The sequence below is a fragment of the Crocodylus porosus genome, unplaced genomic scaffold (genome assembly GCF_001723895.1).
Source record: "Crocodylus porosus isolate Cpor-Errol unplaced genomic scaffold, CroPor_comp1, whole genome shotgun sequence".
NCBI classification, from domain to species: Eukaryota; Metazoa; Chordata; order Crocodylia; family Crocodylidae; genus Crocodylus; species Crocodylus porosus.
Window position 1 is genome coordinate 93,950,136 of NW_017728947.1, and position 19,854 is coordinate 93,969,989.

At 48.1% G+C, this 19,854-nt stretch overlaps 2 long non-coding RNA genes across 2 annotated transcripts in view; one reads left to right on the plus strand and one right to left on the minus strand.

Annotated features, from left to right (window-relative positions):
- The first annotated feature begins 6,719 nt into the window (after positions 1 to 6,719).
- LOC109320975 overlaps positions 6,720 to 19,854 on the plus strand; it is a 102,260-nt gene continuing 89,125 nt past the window's right edge. The window contains exon 1 of the long non-coding RNA XR_002103908.1: positions 6,720 to 6,794. This is a non-coding gene — a long non-coding RNA (uncharacterized LOC109320975). The remainder of the gene's footprint in view (positions 6,795 to 19,854) is intronic.
- The window catches only part of LOC109321738, a 20,742-nt gene continuing 7,979 nt past the window's right edge, over positions 7,092 to 19,854 (minus strand). The window contains exons 2-3 of the long non-coding RNA XR_002104158.1: positions 18,345 to 18,350; positions 7,092 to 7,182 (exon numbers count right to left, since the gene is read on the minus strand). This is a non-coding gene — a long non-coding RNA (uncharacterized LOC109321738). The remainder of the gene's footprint in view (positions 7,183 to 18,344; positions 18,351 to 19,854) is intronic.

A 19,854-nucleotide genomic window follows, 5' to 3' on the forward strand; every position in this document is an offset into this window, starting at 1 on the left:
TTCCCCATGTTGAATGGGAAAAGAACTTCATCTTATAATCAAGTAAATATTCCCAATCTAATTTAGTTCATCTCCTCAGGTGAACTGGTTAGAACCCTCATTAGGTCAATATAAGTGCAACATCTGCATGTACCCTGAGTGGCTGATCTGCCGTTTCTAGAGGTTTAATGTCTGGCATGTCGTGATTTATCATGCAATGCTCACATATACCACAGGCAACGTAATTTCTGCCATGGGCCAATGTGGTCCAATGTCCCTATTTTCAAGAAGGGGAGGAAGGAGGATCCGAGTTATTATAGGCCAGTCAGTCTCGCCTCCATCCTTGGAAAAGTCTTTGAAAAGATTATTAAGGATCATATTTGTGAGAGTCCAGTGGTAAAAATAATGCAGCAGGGCAACCAGCATGGATTTGTAGCAGGTAGATCATGCCTGATTAATTTGGTTTTGTTTTATGACCAGGTCACAAAACGCTTATATGCAGGACTAGAAATCAATGTCATTTTTTTGGATTTTAGGAAGGTCTTCAATACAGTATCTCATCCCATTCTCATAAATAAATTAAGAGGCTGTGACTTAGACGTTTACGCAGTCCAGTGGGTGGCAAATTGGCTTGGGGGTTGCACCCAGAGAGTGGTAGTAGATGGGTTGGTATCGACTTGCAAGGATATGGGTAGTGGGGTTCTGCAGGGTTCAGTCTTGGGCCTGTACCCTTCAATGTCTTCATCAGTGACTTCAGTGTGGGTGTGATGTGTACTCTGTCCAAGTCTGTGGATGATACTAAATTGTGGGGTGAAGTGAACACACTGGAGGGTAGGGAACAATTGCAGGCAGACCTGGACAGGTTGGAAAAGTGGGCAGTACACAATAGGATACAGTACAACAAGGACAAGTGCAGAGTGCTTTACCTAGGGCATCAAAATATCCAGCACACCTACTGATTGGGAAATGACCCTCTTAGCAGCACAGAAGTAGAAAGGCATCTCGGAGTCATGGTGGACTCCAAGATGAATGTGGGTCATCAGTGTGATGACATCATCAGTGAAGCTAATCGTACTTTATCATGCATTAGCAGATGCATGACAAATAGAGCCAAGGAGGTGATACTTACCCTCTGTGTGGCATTGGTCAGACCACAGTTGGATTTCTGTGTCCAGTTTTGGACACCATACTTTAAGAAGGATGTGGTTAACCTGGAGAGGGTCCTGAGGAGGGCCACTCATATGGTTAAGGGTTTACAGGCCAAGCCCTATGAGGAGAGATTAAGGGACCTGGATCTCTTCAGCTTCTGCAAGAGAAGGCTGAGAGGTGATCTTGTGGCCGCCTACAAATTCACTGAGGGGGGGACGCAGCAAGGGATCGGAGATGCTTGGTTCACCAGGGTGCCTCTTGGGGTAACAAGAAACAATGGTCACAAACTCACAGAGAGCAGATTTAGGCTAGATATCAGGAAAAACTTCTTCATGGTAAGTAAGGGTGGCCAAAATTTGGAATGGACTTCTAAGGGAGGTGGTGCTTTTCTCTACCTTGGGGGTCTTTAAGAGAAGGCTGGATAGGCATCTGGCTGGGGTCATCTGACCCCAGCACTCTTTCCTATCCAGGCAGGGGGTCGGACTCAAAGATCTGTTGAGGTCCCTTCTGACCCTAGCATCTATGTATCTATGGGCCAAAGATAGCCTATTTTGGATCAGGAAGACAAGTAACATCTTTGACTTTCCTGATCTTTCTGAGATGAGCTTTTTCAGCCTTCTGCAACCCAGACAATAGCAGGTTAATATGGAGACAACACTATGTCTCATCACTACTACCTTGTTTTCTACTGATGAGTACCTCCCCTAGTGAGACAGGGAGGATTGTTTTGAATTTACTTTCATAGTGTTGCCCTACTGCCATCTCTTTACTCTGCCATTCAGTACTCAGCCTTCCAGTCCTTGCATTTGCCCCCACTATGTATCTGAATAGATGACCAGTGGATCACAGATTTAAGTCAGATTGCCTGGACTCTCAGGCTGTACACCTCAGAAATCACCAGAGCCCTGGAATTTTTAATTAGCTTCCATGCTGCTTTCTTGCTCTACTAACAGGGTCCTCAGGCAGCTTTGCCTTCTTCTTTGGCCTAGTTATAGAAGGGGTTTTGAAACCTGCCTCACTTGTTCTTGTGTACGTTATGTCCTCATTCTACACCCAGGCCTCAGCCCACCAGGGGTCCCAGTCTCTTCTGCTTAGTTGCTGAAGATATCATTTCTCGTAAATGCTGCTTTAATGCTTCTATGAAAGTTGTGCAGCTGTCACCATTGAACTTTCAAATTTTTGTATTAGCTATCTAGATCATTAAAAGTTTATAAAGCTGACCAATGTTCTCCTTGCAGTGCATATAAATTAATAGAGCAATTATGATAGGTTATGGTAGATTGTTCATTTGGCAGCACTATTGCAGAAACCTGCCTGTTTCTTCATTTTTAGGTGCGATTTAAAAATAATAACCTGGAATATGAAAACATGGGGAAAAGTTCTATATTGAAGTAATGTTAAGATTATGTAATTAAATTAAAATTAACGTTAGAAAATGCAAAAGATTCCTTAGGAACTGTTAGTTTGGACATCTAGGGTGTAGGTATATTTGTTGTTCCTTTTGGTTCCTTTTCTTTTAAACATATAGTTCTGTATTATTCCTGTTCGTGCCTAGAAAAAATATACAAAGTACAAATTTTGAGTTCATACTGTGGTTCTGAATTTTAACTTTTGCATTTCCTGGCTCTTACTTCTGGAATCTGTGGCAGGATACATGACCATACAGTTTTCCTTAGCATGACAGAGTGCTGTGGAGTAGTATATCCTGCTATGTGAGATGTGTCAGATTTTTTTTGTCATTTAGATTTACCATTAACAGCTTTATTAGCACTATTGCATTTTGGTGAAACTAAAACAGACAATAGGCCTGTCTACATGAGATGTTTACTGCTCAGTAGACTAATTAGTTGTGCTGTAACCAACTTGGCATCTACACATGTGCCCCTATAAAGCTGGCGTAAACTAATTTACTGAGTCTTATTTGGGCTGCTTCAGCACAGGGCTAGTCAGCAGGCAGTCCCTAAAACACCCTTGCGTTCCACCCAGCCCGGGCAGTGTCTACACCAATACTTGATTTTTCTCATGTTTGATAGGAGAAAAATCTCATCGTATAATTGAGCAAATACAGTAACCCATTTTCAATCCAATTTAGTTCACTTCTTCAGTGAACTAGTTAGAACCCTAGTTAGGTTGATCTAAGTGCAGCATCCTCACGTACCCTGAGTGGCAGGGTATTGAATACAAGTACTACCTTAGTGCAGAATAAACAACTCCGCAACAGCATGCATGTAGATGTTGCTCTGGCTGGCTGTGGCATGAGGATAACTCAGTGTGGAGCCTACCTGCCAGTTAAGCCCCACACTGAAGCACCCTGGTGCCCCAGCCAGCCCTTCCACAGCAAGTGAAACCCAGGGAAGCAGCCGTGGGCCTGCAGGCTGAACCCCCAAGCCCCTTGCCAGTTGGGCTGCTCCTACCCAGCTCAATGTACTGCAGTCCTGGGCACACATTCAAATGACAGTAAACTCTGGAGTTTATTGCTCCAGAGTTTATTGCTCCTGGGAACACATTCAAACAGCATGCCTGGGAGCAATAAACTCTGGAGTTTATGGCTTCACATTAATTGCACATGTCGACACACCCAGTGAGACCAAATACATATGCCTGTAATGGAAAAAATATAGATCCTTTTGTTTGAAGTGCCACTGAGTGTCCCTGTCATTTGGTGCTCTTGTTGTTGTTGTTTTTTCCAAGTTCCATTTAAAAAATTATTTCTCCTGTCATTCTGCAGATGGGAAAAACTGACCAGGTCTTTGAATTGTTTGCACTTTTGAGCTATAATAGTAGTATCTTAGCACAATCTACTGACACTCAGGCAAGGTGGACAAGAAAAAATGACTTCTGTGATGTCGTGTCTAAGAATGACAAACAGTTGCATTAGGGACATATAGGTTACCAGCTGCATTATGATACTGTTGCTATCTAGCAATTTCTTTTGATCTGGCATTTTAGATACTGATCAGTTTACTGAAAGCAGGGCCAGCCACAGGGAGTGACAAAATGTAAAGGTCATTGGATATAAGAGTATTGGTATTTTATATGGTGGCACTTTGCTCATTAAAACATTACTGAAGCTTAGCTGCAGCAAGATGAGCTGTTTGTTTCTTTTTCAGTTGGCAAGTGTACTGAGGGCCAGACCATGTTTAACCAGTAGCAATCCTGTAATACTATTTTCAAGAGTGTTAATCCAGGTGCCCTAGTATGTGGTAGTTACAGTCTGCTCTCCATCCCTAAAGTCCTCTTTTGTGTTAATTGAGGAAAGGATGAACCACCCAATTTTGATTTTGATTAATAGTTTTAACCCAAACTATTCCATAAGTTGGAAGTAGAGCAAACACCCGATGGCAGATCCTTAGTTGTGATAAGGTGACATGAGAGAAGAAGTGTGGCTAAACTAAGTTCCATTCTTCAATGTGAAATGGCCACTGGTAGGCTTCTCCAATGCACACAGGTCCCATATGACTGCTCTGCTGGCTGGGTATCAGTTGAATTCTCTGATCGGGACACGTTGCCTAGAACTCTGTAATTTCCAGAACCGTTTAGGAATAGTTTGTTTCTTGCATGTGTGCATGAGGGTTTGCCTCATGACTCTTTGGTGTCCTTTCCAATCCCGTCATTCTGCAACCCACTTCCTCCCTGGCTGAGAACTCACTTGCCTTAGACAATGCTCAGAGCAGGGGCTGGCAATTGTTTTGGGCAGAGGGCCACTTACTGAGTTCTGGCAAGCCATTGAGGGCCATATGATAGGCAGCTAGGGGCAGATAAATATTAATTTGTAAATTTTTTAGGGGCTCCGCAGGCCGGATAGAACAGCCTGGTGGGCCACATCCAGCCCCCAGGCTGCATTTTGCCCACCCTGGCCTAGAGGCATCTTTTAGTTATCTTTGTGTTGCTAAAAGGGCAAAGCTTGAGAGAAATTAGTTTAACCATGAACAATACACAGCCCTTTTGAGAATTTGCTGATTCAGTTTTAACACTACTTTTCCTACTTAATATTTATGTTCAGGAAAATGTGCTGAAAAAGAAAATTGATGAGGAGGATCTTTTCAGTGGGTTTTTTTCTATGCTCATTGCAAGGAACCACAACCATCTGCCTGACCACTCAGAAGTTGTGACATTGCAGGTTATAGGGTACTGAGTACCCAACTGGAAGATGTTCAGACTCTGAAATCTCTTCAGAGCTTTTTTGAAGAAACAGGAGCATCACTTTGCTGATCAGATTCACCAAGCTGTATTGATTGCTTTGGTGTTAGTTAGAAGAGAATATGGCAGTAAATGCTTGCATCTGTTGCAGCCCAAAATAATTTTGCTACATAATTGAGAGGCCAGATCTTTATTTCTTGATCAGAAAATACATTTGTGGTTGTTAGGAATGATTGGTCACTGAATGTCACCATTATTGCACATTGATACAAATGGAGGAAGTCTGGCTGGCAATAAAATAAAACAATATATAATATCAGCGCTCTTGATAGAAGTTTCTGGATAGTAAAAAAAAAAAAGTTGAAACTTACAAACTTTCTTTAAACTATTTGATTTGGTAAAACTCCATCCATATCTGACCTGTTCTGTGTCTTATATATTTTGATTCATAGTATTTAAGAAGTGGTGGCAGCTACTTTTCAAGTCTGATCCTGCTCCCTTCGACTTTCATGGCACAAGGAGCAGATCCTATCATACAAGTTAGATGTTGCCCACAGAAGGAAAGGCAAGAGAGTAGAAACTGAAGGTGCTGAAGGAAACTACTCACTACAATCTATAAGCAATATATGTACAAGTGTCTTTATGTCTTATTCTTTGTTCTGAAACCTGCCACTCTGGGAATATTTCCCCCAAACCTCTTCAATCACCAAGCTTTAAACATTTTATTTATTAAGACAATCCACAGATGGATTATAAAGTGCAGCTTCATCATTTCCCCTTTTGCTCTGACTTTGCCTTCTGTTCCATTGCAGTATTTCCTTTCTGTCCATGACATCATCTTAACCCTCACTAGGGGAAGGGAGGAATAAGAAAGAGAGAGAGAGAGAGAGAGAGAGAGAAAGGGAAAGAGGAAAGAAAAGGCTTCCTTGGCAACAGAAATACCTTTAAGTGTAACATAATTACCATCTCTCTGCCCTTTCTCCCCCCGCTGGGACTATTCAGCAAACCCTACAACATACACTTAAATCTTCAACTTCTCAGAGACACTACACGCAGATGGGAAAGATTTGATTAAAATTACAGTGCTTTAGGTTCAACTTCACCTATTAAGAAAAAAAAAAGGATCTGGTGCTGGACTTTTTTTTCCCTGAGAAATAACTAGGCCACAGTAATTACAGACAGGGCCCTGCTGTGCACCATGAATAGGATCCCTGGGGTGGTATTTTCCTGTTACCTGTCTATGTAGGGCTGTTGACATCAACATGAATGATAACCATGCCAGGTTTTTTTTTTTTATTATTCTTTCTTTTTATGCCTTAGAAAAATAAGGGGAGGAGAAAGAAAGGGAAATACATTAGTTATAAATGTTGTGATTTACATTTTTTTGTGTCAAGGATGCTTTTATGTACTTTTCTATACATCTGTGTGATTACTTTCTCAAATTATTTTTAAAGGTGAATTTTGGCCTTCAAGAAAATGAAAGACCAATACGTGGCAAGAACCAAGCATAGAGCAGTAGGCATCATGTAAGTTCCCTATTGTCATTTTTTTCCATTCACTGTTGCCCTGTCAAATCTAACCTTATTTAGAGAACTTGTCTTTTGGGACTAGATGATGCCCACCAAATTCATGGTGTATGTAACAAGCCAAATTTGAAAAGTTGCATTTTTGCATTTGCTTTAACTGATGTAGATCAAGAGCAATTCCATCACTTAAGATGGTGATTCTCAACCACAGTGAAGTGGCACCAAGAGGTGGATGAGATCCTTTTAAGGGTGCTGCAGAGAGCACTGTTAGGTATGCAAACACCTAGACGTGATTCACAAGAGAGACCAGAGATTTCAAAAAGGAATCCATAGCACCAAAACCATTCCGACCTCCTGTGGGCTTCCTGAGTTCAGCAAAAGAATTGCTCTATTATTTTTCCATAGTCAAAAAGTGAGTGAAAAATAAGATCTGGGATTTTCAGAGCCTGATGAATGGTGCCTTGAGTCCAAAGAGGCTGAGAACCACTGATTTAAGCAATAGCTTACTCTGGATTTACAATGGTGCAGCTGAGAGAGAAAAAATGGCCTTAATAAAGTACATGTCATAAACTGAATTCTGGCCACTAATGGGTGGGAGTAGGTATGGGGCAATAATGTCAAAACAGAGGTGAGAATTTGGCATTGGTCAAACTGGGAGATGAGTAAGGAAAGAAAATGAAAGTCAGCTGGGACACTGGTGGAGCGCATAGGTGGTATATGGCAGAAGGCAGGGTAGAGAAACACTTTGTAAACTAACTAGAAAATAGATACATAAGCTTACATGAGCCTGAACTCATTTAATCAAATGTTATTCTGAGGGTGGTATACACATCATAGGAGGCTTGAGCAGGGAGGTACCAATAATTGGGAGTATTTGAAATGTGATATTCTGTAATAGAGCTGAAGAGAAGGCTGTCTTTTCTAGTAGGGATAAAAAACAATATATCATGTAGTTTTAAATTTAAAAAACAGACAAAAACCAGGAAGGAATTACGCCCATGCCCAGGCACACCTGCTCACATGATTACCTCCACTCTTGCCATTTTGGCATCCAGTGCTGGTTTAACGAAGCAGAAACCAGCCAGGAGATAGTAATGTTAACACAAAGTGGGGAATAGGCCCTCGACCATTATCAACTGCCCTTGGCAGCTCTTATGTCAAGTTCCTTGTCCCCTCATCTGAGTGTAGCTGACAGCCTGAACTATTTGGAAGCCTTGGTGGGGGAGGGAGGATGGGGACAAAGTGGGAAAGGATGTTCTTGACCAATTCTGACCTGATCTTTGAGTCCTGAGGGACCATAGCTATCATAAACAAATTAATGCAGCCCCTAGCTTGGTCTAATTTACAGTGAAAGATTGAGGTTAATGCAGATACCTCCTGAGAGTCAGAGGAATGCAACTTGCATCCTGACAACCAACCCCCATCTCAAACTGAGAGGACCTCAGAGTAGAAGAGAATCTGACTTTACCCCATGTTGGTCATGGTCTATTAATTCTTTGTATTGCTATGTCTTTTAGAGCCCCAGGCATTGATAAGAAGCTCATTTTGCATGATGCTGCACAAGCAGAATAGAGAAACAGCCCCTTGCCTCCAAGAGTTTCCAATCTCAATATAAGCCATGAGACAACACATTGATGTAGATATAATGTAAGGAAACAATGAGGAAGTATCAGTTAACATGATGTAGCAATGGCACATTAGCATCCTAACCACTAAGGGTTTTTTTAGATATCTCGGTAAAGGAGAATTATAAGGAGGGACTTCAAGGAGAATGATGGAAGCTCCTTTCAAGCATGGAGGGCAGCATGGGACAAGGCATGAAGCTTGTTGTTCGAAAATGTGACAAGGCAGTGATGGAAATTGGCATTGTGGACTGAGAGGGAGTAGGAATCAACATCATGACAGGGACAGAAAGATGACATGTAGGATGGCGGTGAGCTCCTAAGAGCTGTGAAAATCAAGACAAGGAGCTTGTGTTTGATGTGATAGCGAAGAGGGAACCAGAGGAGGGCTGGTCAAAGCAATGGGTTAGGAATGTAGTCTTTGTGGCAGCCTTATGGAATGGAAATTACCTGGAAATCTGCATTTGTCAAGAGCAGAAATACAGGATTTCATAGAAATCAGTATGTGAAAAGATGATAATTTGGGCAAGAACTTTAGCTGTGTTGAATGGGTAAGAAAGGCCATATCTTAGAGGTGGGAGACAGGACATGTGAGTCTAAAATGAAGCCCAGGTTATGGGTTCAGTGAAAAGTGGACTGTGATGTTTTCCACAGTGTGTGAAAAAGGAAGAGCAGGGAGGGCTTGCGGAAAAGGATTAAGAGCTCTGTTTTAACCATGCTTACTTGCTCTGATAACTAGTCATTCACAAAGAAGTGTCACAGACAGGCTTGGTTTTTAGTTTGGACAGACGTATTTGGATCTGGAAAGGAGAGAGACATCTGCATAGAGATGGGGGCTGAAATCATTCTTAGAGTTTACTCATGAAGGATGTTGTCAGCAACAATAAGCTAACACTGAAAATGTTAAATTATGTAGGCTCTATTGTTTCCTAATTGTTTGCTTGAACCAAGATATAAAAATTAGTTTTGCTATAGCAACAACAAACTAAAATAAGAAACAAGCAATGGAAGTTCGGAGGGAAAAAGGCTAGAGAATGTCATATGACTAAATGTTTACATCATCTGATGGTCCGAATCCAGAGATGAGGTATATGTCTGAACCTCTTCTTTGACATAGTTTCAAGTGCTTTGAGTTGCAGCAGTTCTAGGGCAGCATTACTAGGCCAGAGGGGTTACTGTGGGCAAAGGCTAGCTGTTCTCTCCAGGATCATTCCCTCACATATCTGTGGGTGGGGAAGGACCACCTTTGCAACTCACGTGCTTCCCCTTATTTTTTGTTTTGATGGCTAGCTAGCAAATATATAGTCCATGCCCTACTATTAATCAGTCAGTAGAGCTTTCTTGTGGTTGCTTAGCTTACTGTATAGATCTGTTAATAGAAAGTCTCCAGTGCAGTTAAAAAAACCTTTTACTCACCTTGTCTAGTGGATTTCGTGAAGAAATTTAGTTACCAAAGCTGGGTTTTCCCAACTCTCAGTTTTAATGATAATAGGTTTGTGTATACTATAGAATGAGACTGCGCTGATCCAGCTGTCTTTAGCTCGCATTAATCACACCCTTTTACTCAAAACAGTATAACTCTGATCTAACCCAATTAAGCTTGTGAAGTTTAGACAGAGAGATTAATATAGCTCAGAAAAGCATAACCTTTGTCCGTAGAAATGTCTTAAGATAATGAGTTTGATTCAGTGGGCTGGATTTGTAGAAAGGTGTATTTTGGAAGTAGACACCTAATTGTAGATACTAAATCAGCAGGAAAATAAGTGTGTTCAAGCAGACAAGTTCCAGCAGCATGCAAACAGGTAGGAAAGAGGTTAAATAAGTTAATTCGAGAACTGGCTATTTGAGAAGTTACTGACAACAGTGTAACTAGGGTGGGTGAAGGAAGCATACACCCTGGGTGCCGATTTAGAGGGGGCATAAGAATAGCAGCTGTCACCACTGCTGGTCCAGTGGAAAGCTACTGCCCAGGCTGCAAAGTTTCCTCTGATTATTGGTAATACAAGAGAGAATCATTAACACCAAAAAGAAAAAAAACAGAGTACACATGACAAATGTAAACAAAACATCGCTCTTCGACTTAAAAATATACTGTCTCCTTTATGTCTTCTGATACCTGAAAAAATCTTGCCTTGTTTTCTAAAGTTACATACAAAATACAGATTCCTTTTAAAAGATAAATCAGATTTGCAGTCTCACCATGAGCAAGTTCCGCAAATGGCTGAATCTCCAAGATACCATATTTAGTTCAGGGAACAGATGAGTCTCTTTCATTTATTATATTTATATCATAATGTGCTAGAGGTGTCTGACAACAATTGATATTAGATTAGCTACCCGTTTTAGATTAACAGTGGATATTAGAGGTGTGTGAAATATTGATCTCAAACTGCAGGCATACTCAAAATAAGGCTTAGCTTGAATTGGACCTGGTTTTCAGAGGGTACATCTATCTACGTGTGCACTTTACTCCAGAGTTGACTAATTAGCTGTGCAGTAAAGCATCACAGTCTACACATGCGCTGGTATTAGGGCATAGTAAATTAACTCTGCTGTAAAATTGTAGTGTCCAGGACAGTACTATCTTATGACAGAGTTATTAAGTGCAATGAACACACATATATAGATGGTGATAGGAGTCAGCTGGGGTATGAGGGTGCTAAAATATGGGGGCTGCCTGTTGCCTAGCCACATGACTTCACAGGTCCTGTACCCTCATGCCCCAGCCAGTCTCTCTATTGCCTGCTGTTGCCTCTAGAGCTTGGAGCTGACCTCCCAAGCCTGCTGCCAGCCTGGGACAGCTCCTCCCTGGCTCAAAGTGTAGATGTTGTACACGAGAGCAGCTAATTCTTGGTACAAACTGCTCTGGCATTTATTGCATTGCATTAATTTCACATGTAGATGTACTCAGGTATTCACAGAATTTAAGGCCAGAAGGAACCATCAGAATCTTGTCAGACCCTCTGCATCTCACAGGTTTCACCTAGTGAAACCCTACATTAATCCCATAGGATGCATTCACACATACAGGCACTTGCACTTGCACTTGCAGCAGCTCAAATAGGAGTGGCACAAATTTGTGCCGGAAATTTTTGCCTTAGCACATGTGCCTGAACATGCACTTTGGTGTGGGGCACTTGGGGCAAATTGACCCTGTGCAGCACCTCACAGATCTGTAACCAGAGGGAGCTGAAAGCTGGGGTATATAAAACACTGCCCTGGTGAGCAGCTCAGGGCTACTTCCCCTCAGGAGCTTCTGGGGGAGGAGCCTCTGGGAAGAAGTTGGCTACATCCCTTCCTGTCCTAGGCTGTTGCTGCTGCAAACTTGGTCTCAGGAGCTTCTGGGGAGAAGATGGCTAGGCTCCTTCCTGCCTCTAGCTACTTCTAGCTGCTGGCTTGTACTCAGAGTTTTTGGGGGTAAGTTGGTGGCACCCCTTCCTGCCTTGGGCTGCTGCCTCCCCACAGGGAAGGGCCTCTGCTGTACACCACTGCCCCCCATTGGGGAGGGGCCCACCTCACCCCAACACTGCACCCCAGCTTCTGCTCCCCTGTTCTGGCCTGCTGCCCAACCAGAGGGCACCCTGGGGAGGAAGCCTGCACTGCCTGTGGGCCCTACCATCACTGCCAGAGCCTAAAGGTGCCTTGCCTGCCCCAGCAGCCTTGGCAGACCCACCCCCCACTTTTACCTGAAGCACGCCCTGAGTGGCTGAACTGGATGGCTGCTACCACTACTGCTGCTGTTGCTGCTGCCATCTGTTCTGCTGCTGCCCTCTCTCAGGAGAGAGAAAGATTCCCTGCTGCACCACCTTGCACCACTCAACCCCATACCTGCACTGGATTGGCTGATTGCTCCTGCCCTCCCCCACAACTGCCTCACTGCATCGATCCTGCTTTGTTTTCCTACCTATTGCTCTGCTGCTGAGTATAAAAGATGGCTGGAGGCCTAAGAGGCTTTTACATCAGCCTCAGCTGCCTTCCCTGTGTGTTTTTTTGGCCCTTGTGTGGTAAATCCTGTGGTCCACTCCCCTTGCCCTTGTGGTTGTTGTGTGGCTGAGTAAGCTAGCTTGAGATTCCCCAGACCTTGTGTGTATGTTCCCCCTCCCCCACATTCTCCAAGCATAGCCCTTCTGGTTTTTTACCCTGTGGGGCTGTAGCTCAGTGAGCTTCAGCTCCTTTCACCCCCCACATTTCCTGCACAACCCTGGCCTGCCCCTATTAGATTCACCAGCCCCACTGTATGTTTTTGTTTTCTTTATGGTTTTCCCCTCCCTCATGTAAAGCAATGGCAGGGCAGGAACCTTGGGGGGGCAGATGCCTCCACAGAGCCTCCTGCAGCCCCCACTATGGGGCAGATCCCAGCCACGCCCCTGCAGGCCCCACCCCAGAGGCAGAGTCTGACCAACCTTCTCCAGGGGTAGAGAAGCCTGCAATCTCTGTTGTGGGGGAGGCTGGAGTCTGGCAGGGAGCCAACAGAGCAAGGAGGTCTCCCCTGGCCAGGCCTCCCCAGAGAGGTTACCAAGCCCCCTCCCCCACCATCAGGGACCAATTGCAAGAGTAGTGGGAAGGGCTCCTCTTTAGCCTTCTCTACAGCTGGGGGTGGGAAGGGCAAGGGCCCCACCCCCAAGCCTAGACCATGGGTGCCTGACAGGACTGGGTATGCTACACCAGCCAGCACATCTACTCATCCTGTCCCTGGCCTTAGCCCAGGCACCACCAATGTGGCCCCCCAGTGGGGGAACTGCAGCTATGCACAGGCAGCTAGGGGGGACCCAAAGCTGCGGGGCCTGGGTCCTCCACCACTGGCCCTTCCAGCTCGGGTGGCGGGGCCCCCTTTCTGCCACTCTCCCACAGGCACAGGGTGAAGTGCCAAGCAGTAGAACCTGCACTTTTAGACCTGGGTGCAGGCCCTGGCTTGGGTAGTAGAGGCCCCAAAGATCATGGTGGCCTCCTGCTTTCATGGCAAGTGGGTCTTTTTCCTTGCCTCAGAGGCTGCCACACAAAAGGTGATGGAGAGGGGACTCGTGGTCGAGGATGAGTATGTCCCCCTCGAGCCCCTAGAAGAGCTGGGGACCAGGGTGGTCCCCCCTGGGGACCAGGGTGGTCCCAGTTATTTCCCCAGTGTTGGCCCTCTTGCTGTGGTGCTGAGACCCTGGCCTCTGCCACGTACGCTCTTTCTGTCACCAGATTATAGTCCAGCTGGCAGTGGGAACATGGCTGGAGGCTGAGAGGTGCCTCTGATTCCTTTTCAGGTGTCCCGGGTGATGGTTTTTTATATGCTGGGGGACCTGTGATGCTTCCAGTGCTGCACCCTGAGGCACTTCTGTCATGAGTGCCTCATGGACCAGGAGGAGAGGGCATCCACAGGTCCCACTGGTGAGAGGGGTGCCCCCGCCACTGGTATCCCTCCCCACTCAGGCCCCCTGGCACCCCAGTCACATCATCCAGGTCCCTGTGAACTCAGGTGACCCCACCCCCAAAACAAGGGGAGAAAGGGAATGGGGCCCCTCTGCCCCTAGTTATGTCCCTGCTATAGCTGCCCCACCCCCCAACCTTCACCTTCTTCTACTGGAGTCTATCCACCTGAGGGCCACCTCATGGCTAAGTGGGTGCAGCTCCCCTCCGTGCAAAACCAAAAGGAAAGCCCAGGTGCAGCTGGAATGCTCTGATGTGGAGGACTCCTGCCGTCTCCCAACACCACCACATGGAGGGAAGGAGCAGCCCAGCTTCTGGGGGCCTCTCCTGCTGTGCATGACACCCCACCCCTGGAAAAGATCAAATAGGGGATCCCCATGGATGAGGTTTTGGGGCTGCTGGACAGTTCCAAACAGGAGCCCATGGAGGAAGTCTCTCATTCTGCTAGCCAGGGTCTGCCCCCTGAGACTACGGGCACCAAGCCTGAGGCCTTGGCTAACCCAAAGGAAGGTCTGATGATCTGGGGGAGACAGGGACCCTGGGACTTACCCTAGTGAGTCCTGAGGAGGGAGGTCCCCTTTCCCAGGACCCCAAGGCAAACACCGAAGCCACCTTGGTGCCAGACAGGTCTCTTCCCTTCCCCTTCCAGAAAAGCCTCACTTCCAGTCTGCCCCATGGTCCGGCACCAGAGAGGGTCAAGGTGGGGTCCCCTAATCAACAGCCCAATCTTGTTGGGGACCCTGCGAAAATCACCCCCCCCCCAAAGGCTCCAGCTCTACCCTACCATCTTGTGATGGAGCCTTGCCCCCACCCGAGTCCCAAGGGGCTGCAGAGCTCTCCCAATCCCAACCAAAGTCCAGGGTCTTAGTGGACTGGGGGGTTCAGATGGTGCCTAAGGAACCTTCTGAACCCCAGGACCAGGAGGAGGATGCCCGAGAACCAGCAGGCTCCATGGAGCCTGCAAACCTCTCAGTCCTGGTGCAAGAGGTGAGCTACTTGCATTTCTTGACTGTGACTACACCCAGCAGTCTGCCAGCAAGGTACAGCTCACCTTGGACTGCTGGGGAGATTTTGACAGCATCCTTGCCACTGTGAGGGCCTTGGGGGGAAGGCAAGAGGCCAAAAGCTGCAACGCTTGGATCTATAGATGGGCCTATGATTTCCTGACGATTCTGGTCAACAAGCGTAATTGGCAGCTGGAGTGGGGAGGCAGGGTCTTTTTTAGTCACCTCTTGCCCATTCCTTATGAGGTGGCTTCCCTGTTCTTCCCAGGCCTGCAGCTGGAGATTCTCCAGGACATTAAGGTGGTGCTGGGCTGCCTGCTGCATCTCCAGATCCAAGTGCAGGGGGCTGGTCCTGAACTTTCTGAACGTATATGCTCCTGCAAAGGACCCAGAGTTGGCAGATTTTTGCTGCAGGCAGCCACTTACATTGGCACCCTCAACCCTCACAAGTGCCTGGTCCTTGGAGGGGACTTTAACATCACCCTAGATACGCGAGACCAGCCAGGCAGGGAGTGGAGTCAGGCTGCCATGGGCATCCTCAAGAGATCCTGATGGACTACTCCCTGGTGGATGCCTGGTGTGCCTGTTACCCTACTGGCCCCCCTGCCTTCACCTATGTGAGGGTAGGGGAGAAGCAGGCATGCCACTCCCAGTTAGACCAGATTTATAGCTCTTTGTTGCACTTTGCCTGGGCCTACTCCTCTGGCATCCAGCCAGCTCCTTTTAGTGATTATCACCTTGTCTGGGTCCAGGTTGTGCTAGGGTCTGGGTGTCTGGGGTTGGCCTACTGGCATTTCAGTGCCAGTCTGCTGGAGAATATGGACTTCAGGGAGGTCTTCCAGGAGTTCTGGCTGGCCTGGCAGGAGCAATGAGCAATGTTTCCCTCAGCTTGGAGATGGTGGGAGGTGGGGAAGGTTTTTTTGCCACAGCTATACTTGGGTGTACACCTGGCAGAGGGAGGCGGTCCAGGAGCAGCTCAAGTGGGAAGTGCTGGAGCTGGAGAGGCACCTGGCCACCAACCCAGCCAGCCCATCTCTCTATGGGGAGTGTCAGGTGAGGTGGGAAGAGCTTTGTGCTCTGGACAGCCACTGCAACCATGGTGTGTTTGTTCACTCACATGTCCAGCTCCTTTGAGAGATGGACCATGACTCCCGCTTCCTCTGTGACCTGGAGAGCAGTCTGGGCCAAATCCGAGGGAAGTGAGGAACTCTTCCTATCTTGCTGGAGGGCTGTGCTGACCATCCTGTTGAAGAAGGGGGATCCCCATGACCCGAGAAACAGGCATTCCATGTCTCTCCTCTGCATGGACTATAAGATAGCAGTGAAGGCCATCTCATTGTGCCTGCAGTCCACGCTGATGGACGTGGTCCATCCCAACCAGATGTACACGGTGCCGTGTACCTGGTTTGGGACTTCTTGAAGCTAGCGTGCCGGGAGGGCCTGTCCTTGGACCAGGAGAAGGCATTTGACTTTGGGCCCTGCTTCATGTGGGCTCTCCAGGTGCTGTACGCCTCTGCAGAGTGTTTGTTCAAGCTCAACTGGATCCTGATGGAGCCCATCCCATTCATGAGAGGGGTGTGTCAAGGCTGCCCAATGCCAGGCCAACTGTATGCCTGGGCCCTGGAGCCCTTCCTTGTCCTCCTGTGGAGGTGGGTGGCAGGGTTGATGCTCCAGGAGCCGGTGGTGTGGTTGGTCCTGTCAGTGTACACTGATGATGTACTCGTCACGGTCCAGGACTCAGGTGATCTGGTGCACATTAAGGTCTGCCAGGTGTTGTACTTGGTAGCTTCCACTGCCTGGGTCAACTGGGTCAAGAGCTCTCACCTGATGGTGGGTGTCGGGTGGCTGGTGGGCTCTTCCACCTGCACACCATGGAATCCACTGGATTGTGGGCTTGCTTCTCTACCTAGGGGTTTACCTGTCCCCAACAGACTCCTCCCTGCCGGAAAACTTGCACCAGCCAGAGGCAAGTGTGGTAAAGTGGCTCCAGGCATGGGCAGGGCTCCTGAGGGTTCTCCCTGCATGGGAGAGTTCTGATGCTGAACCAGCTGGTCCTGTCCATGCTCTGGCATCACTTACATACCCTGCCTGTGCCCCCTAAGATCCTGGCAGGGCTCCAGAGGTGGACTCTTGGGATTTTCTGGCCAGGACAGCATTGGTTCACTGCAGGGGTCCTGAACCTCCCCTTGTGGGAAGACAGCCAGGGCCTGGTTTGCCTGCACAACCAGGTCCTGACATTCCACTTTCAGGCCCTGCAGCAACTGCTATACAGTGTTGGTAGCCATGCAACATGGGGCCACCTGAGGTGTGCCTTCCTCCACCACTTCCAGGGGCTTTGATATGACTGTCAGCTTCTCGGCCTGTGGGGCTTCTCCTTGCAGGACCTGTGAGGGCTGCCAGATTTCTACCAGGACCGTCTTGGGGCCTGGAGGCTGATCTCTGTCTTAGTCCCCTGCAACACTTGCCTGGAGCACTAACCTGCTCATCAAGCCCCTCCTGGAACCCCCAGCTGGAGGTGCTGATAGCAGAGTTGGCCCAGTTTCAACAGAGGATCCTGGCTGGTGTAACCCGTGTCAGAGACCTCCTGGACCCCACGGCACTGGCCTGGTGCATGGGCCTACCTATGACATGTGCGACCTGCTGACTGGTCCAGGAGGTGAACTTGCCCTGCCTCCTGATGACCTTGCCTTTGTTGGTCAGGTCCTGTGCTGTGGCAGTCCCCACCCCCCCACCTCCCCGTGTCCTCCAGCCCACCAGAGTTTGATGTGGGGCCGGTGCCTCACCCGACCTCACAGTGCTCCCAGCTCTACTACCTAAGCCAGCTGGAGGATACCAGTCTGGTCTGCTTTTCCATTTTCCATCACTGCCACCTCTACATGCTCATGTGTCACACGATCCATCATGCCGCCCTCACATCCTGCCCAAACACCAAGTGGTGGGACCTGCTCAGTGAGGTGTGGCTGGGGCACCCCAGTGGCTGAGTTTGTACTCCACCCTCATCCCATGAACCACTGGGGACTTCAGCTGGCAGGTCCTCCATGGATCCATCGCCACAGTCATGTATGTGGCGAACTTCACAGACACCCTGGTCTCTTGCTCCTTCTGTAGGCAGAGGGAGACCCTACTGCACATGACCCTCGAGTGCACCAGGTTGTAAGCCCCTCCACCTCCAGAACCTCTTTCTAAGGTTCTGGTTGAATTTCACCCCTCACCTTTTTGTTTTTGGTTACCCCATCCATGGCTCCACCAGGTTCTGGGATCTCCTGGTCAGCCTCCTCCTGGCCCTGGCCAAGTGGGCCCTATACTTGACCAGGAAGGAGGCTCTGGCTGGCAAGGTATCCAGGGCCACTTTTCTCTCACTTTTCTGTGCATGTTTCTGGGCAGAGCACCAGTGGGCGGCATCCACCGGCTCCTTGGATGCCTTTGAGGTCTGGTAGTTGTGACCAGGGGGGCTCTGCTTTGAGTGTCCCCCTCAGGCACACTTATTTTCATGTTTTCACCCTTTGACCTACATAACACTCCTATCCTGTTTTTTTCATTAGTTGTCCCAAAAATTTAGTTGTGCCACTCACTCATTAGCCCCATATGGGGTTACTACTTAGCCACATGGGCCTTAAGTCCCACAGTATGAGTGTTACAAATAGACAGGAGCTTCTGAGGCCTGGCCAGTTGACATATGGGGACACTAGCCCCCATGCCAGTAGACTTTTACAGCAGCCCTGACCTACAGTGGCCAATGTACACTCTACCCCCTGCAGCAGACTGGCAGTGGGGCCTTCTGCCTGGCTGTGATCTGCTGCCACCTGTGACAGCATACCCCTCTTGGACCTTCAGGCCCATTTCTGCAGACCTTTCAAACCTGGATGGGGATCACATAGCTTCCTGGGATTTGTGGTCTTTGTAGGAAGGGTGGGGGATGTGGGGTGCGTGGATGGGTGTGGGGGAATGTGAGGCTTGCAGAGGGGGATGGTGGAGGTGGGCTGTGTGAGGGAGTGGCGTATGTGGAGTTATGTGGGATTTGAGGGAGCCCCCCCTCGCACCATAGTGCACAGCCCTGGTGCTGTTAGCAGCCACTTGCAGGCACAGCCTTGCAGTTGCACCTCACTGCCTGACCTTCACGGAGAGTGGGCCCAGCCTGGCCTGGCCCATCCCGCTAGCACACACCTTTGGACAGGATCTGTGGGTGGTGGCAGGAGCTGTCTCAGTCCTATCCAAAGGTGCACGAGCAGGGTGGGCTGGGCTGGGCCCGGTTGGGTTGGGCCAGGCCTGTTTTCCATGAGGGTCAGGCAGTGCTGAAGCAGGCATGGACTAGATGCCAGTGCCGGCTGTGTGGGGTGTGGAAGGGATATGATATGGGTGAGGGAAACATGGGGGTGTGGGGAGTAGCAGGGATTGTGTGGGAGATGGAGGTGTGTGGGGGAGATGTGAGGTTTGTGGGTGGGTTTTGCAGGGGTTGAGATAGGGGCCACTTCACACCTGTCCCTGCCACATGCCTCCTGCAGTGCTGGCAGCAGTAGCCAGCCAGGCCATCAGGGCTGTGGTCTGGCTGCAGGCACAGCCCACAGTGATGCAGCACTGGCTCACATGGAGGGGAGGGGTGTACATTCTGAATGGACTTGTCACAGCCTGGTCCACTAGCACATGGCTTTAGACATGACTGGGAAAGCCATGCACTAGTGGGGCAAGCCAGGCTGGGCTGGGTCGAATCCATTCAGTACAAAACCCACGTCAGGCAGCAACAAGCATCCCAGAAAGATATATACCTATCACAGAAAGAACTGACATGTGTTGTACGTCTTCATGTCCAATACCACCTCTGTCCATGCTGGGATTTCACAGATTTAATAGATTTCATAGTTTCATAGTTTCTAGGGTCGGAAGGGACCTGAGCAGATCATCTAGTCCGACCCCCTACCATGGCAGGAAAGATACCGGGGTCAAATGACCCCAGCAAGATGTTCATCTAACCTCCTCTTAAACACCCCCAGGGTAGAAGCCTGCACCACTTCTCTTGGAAGCTGG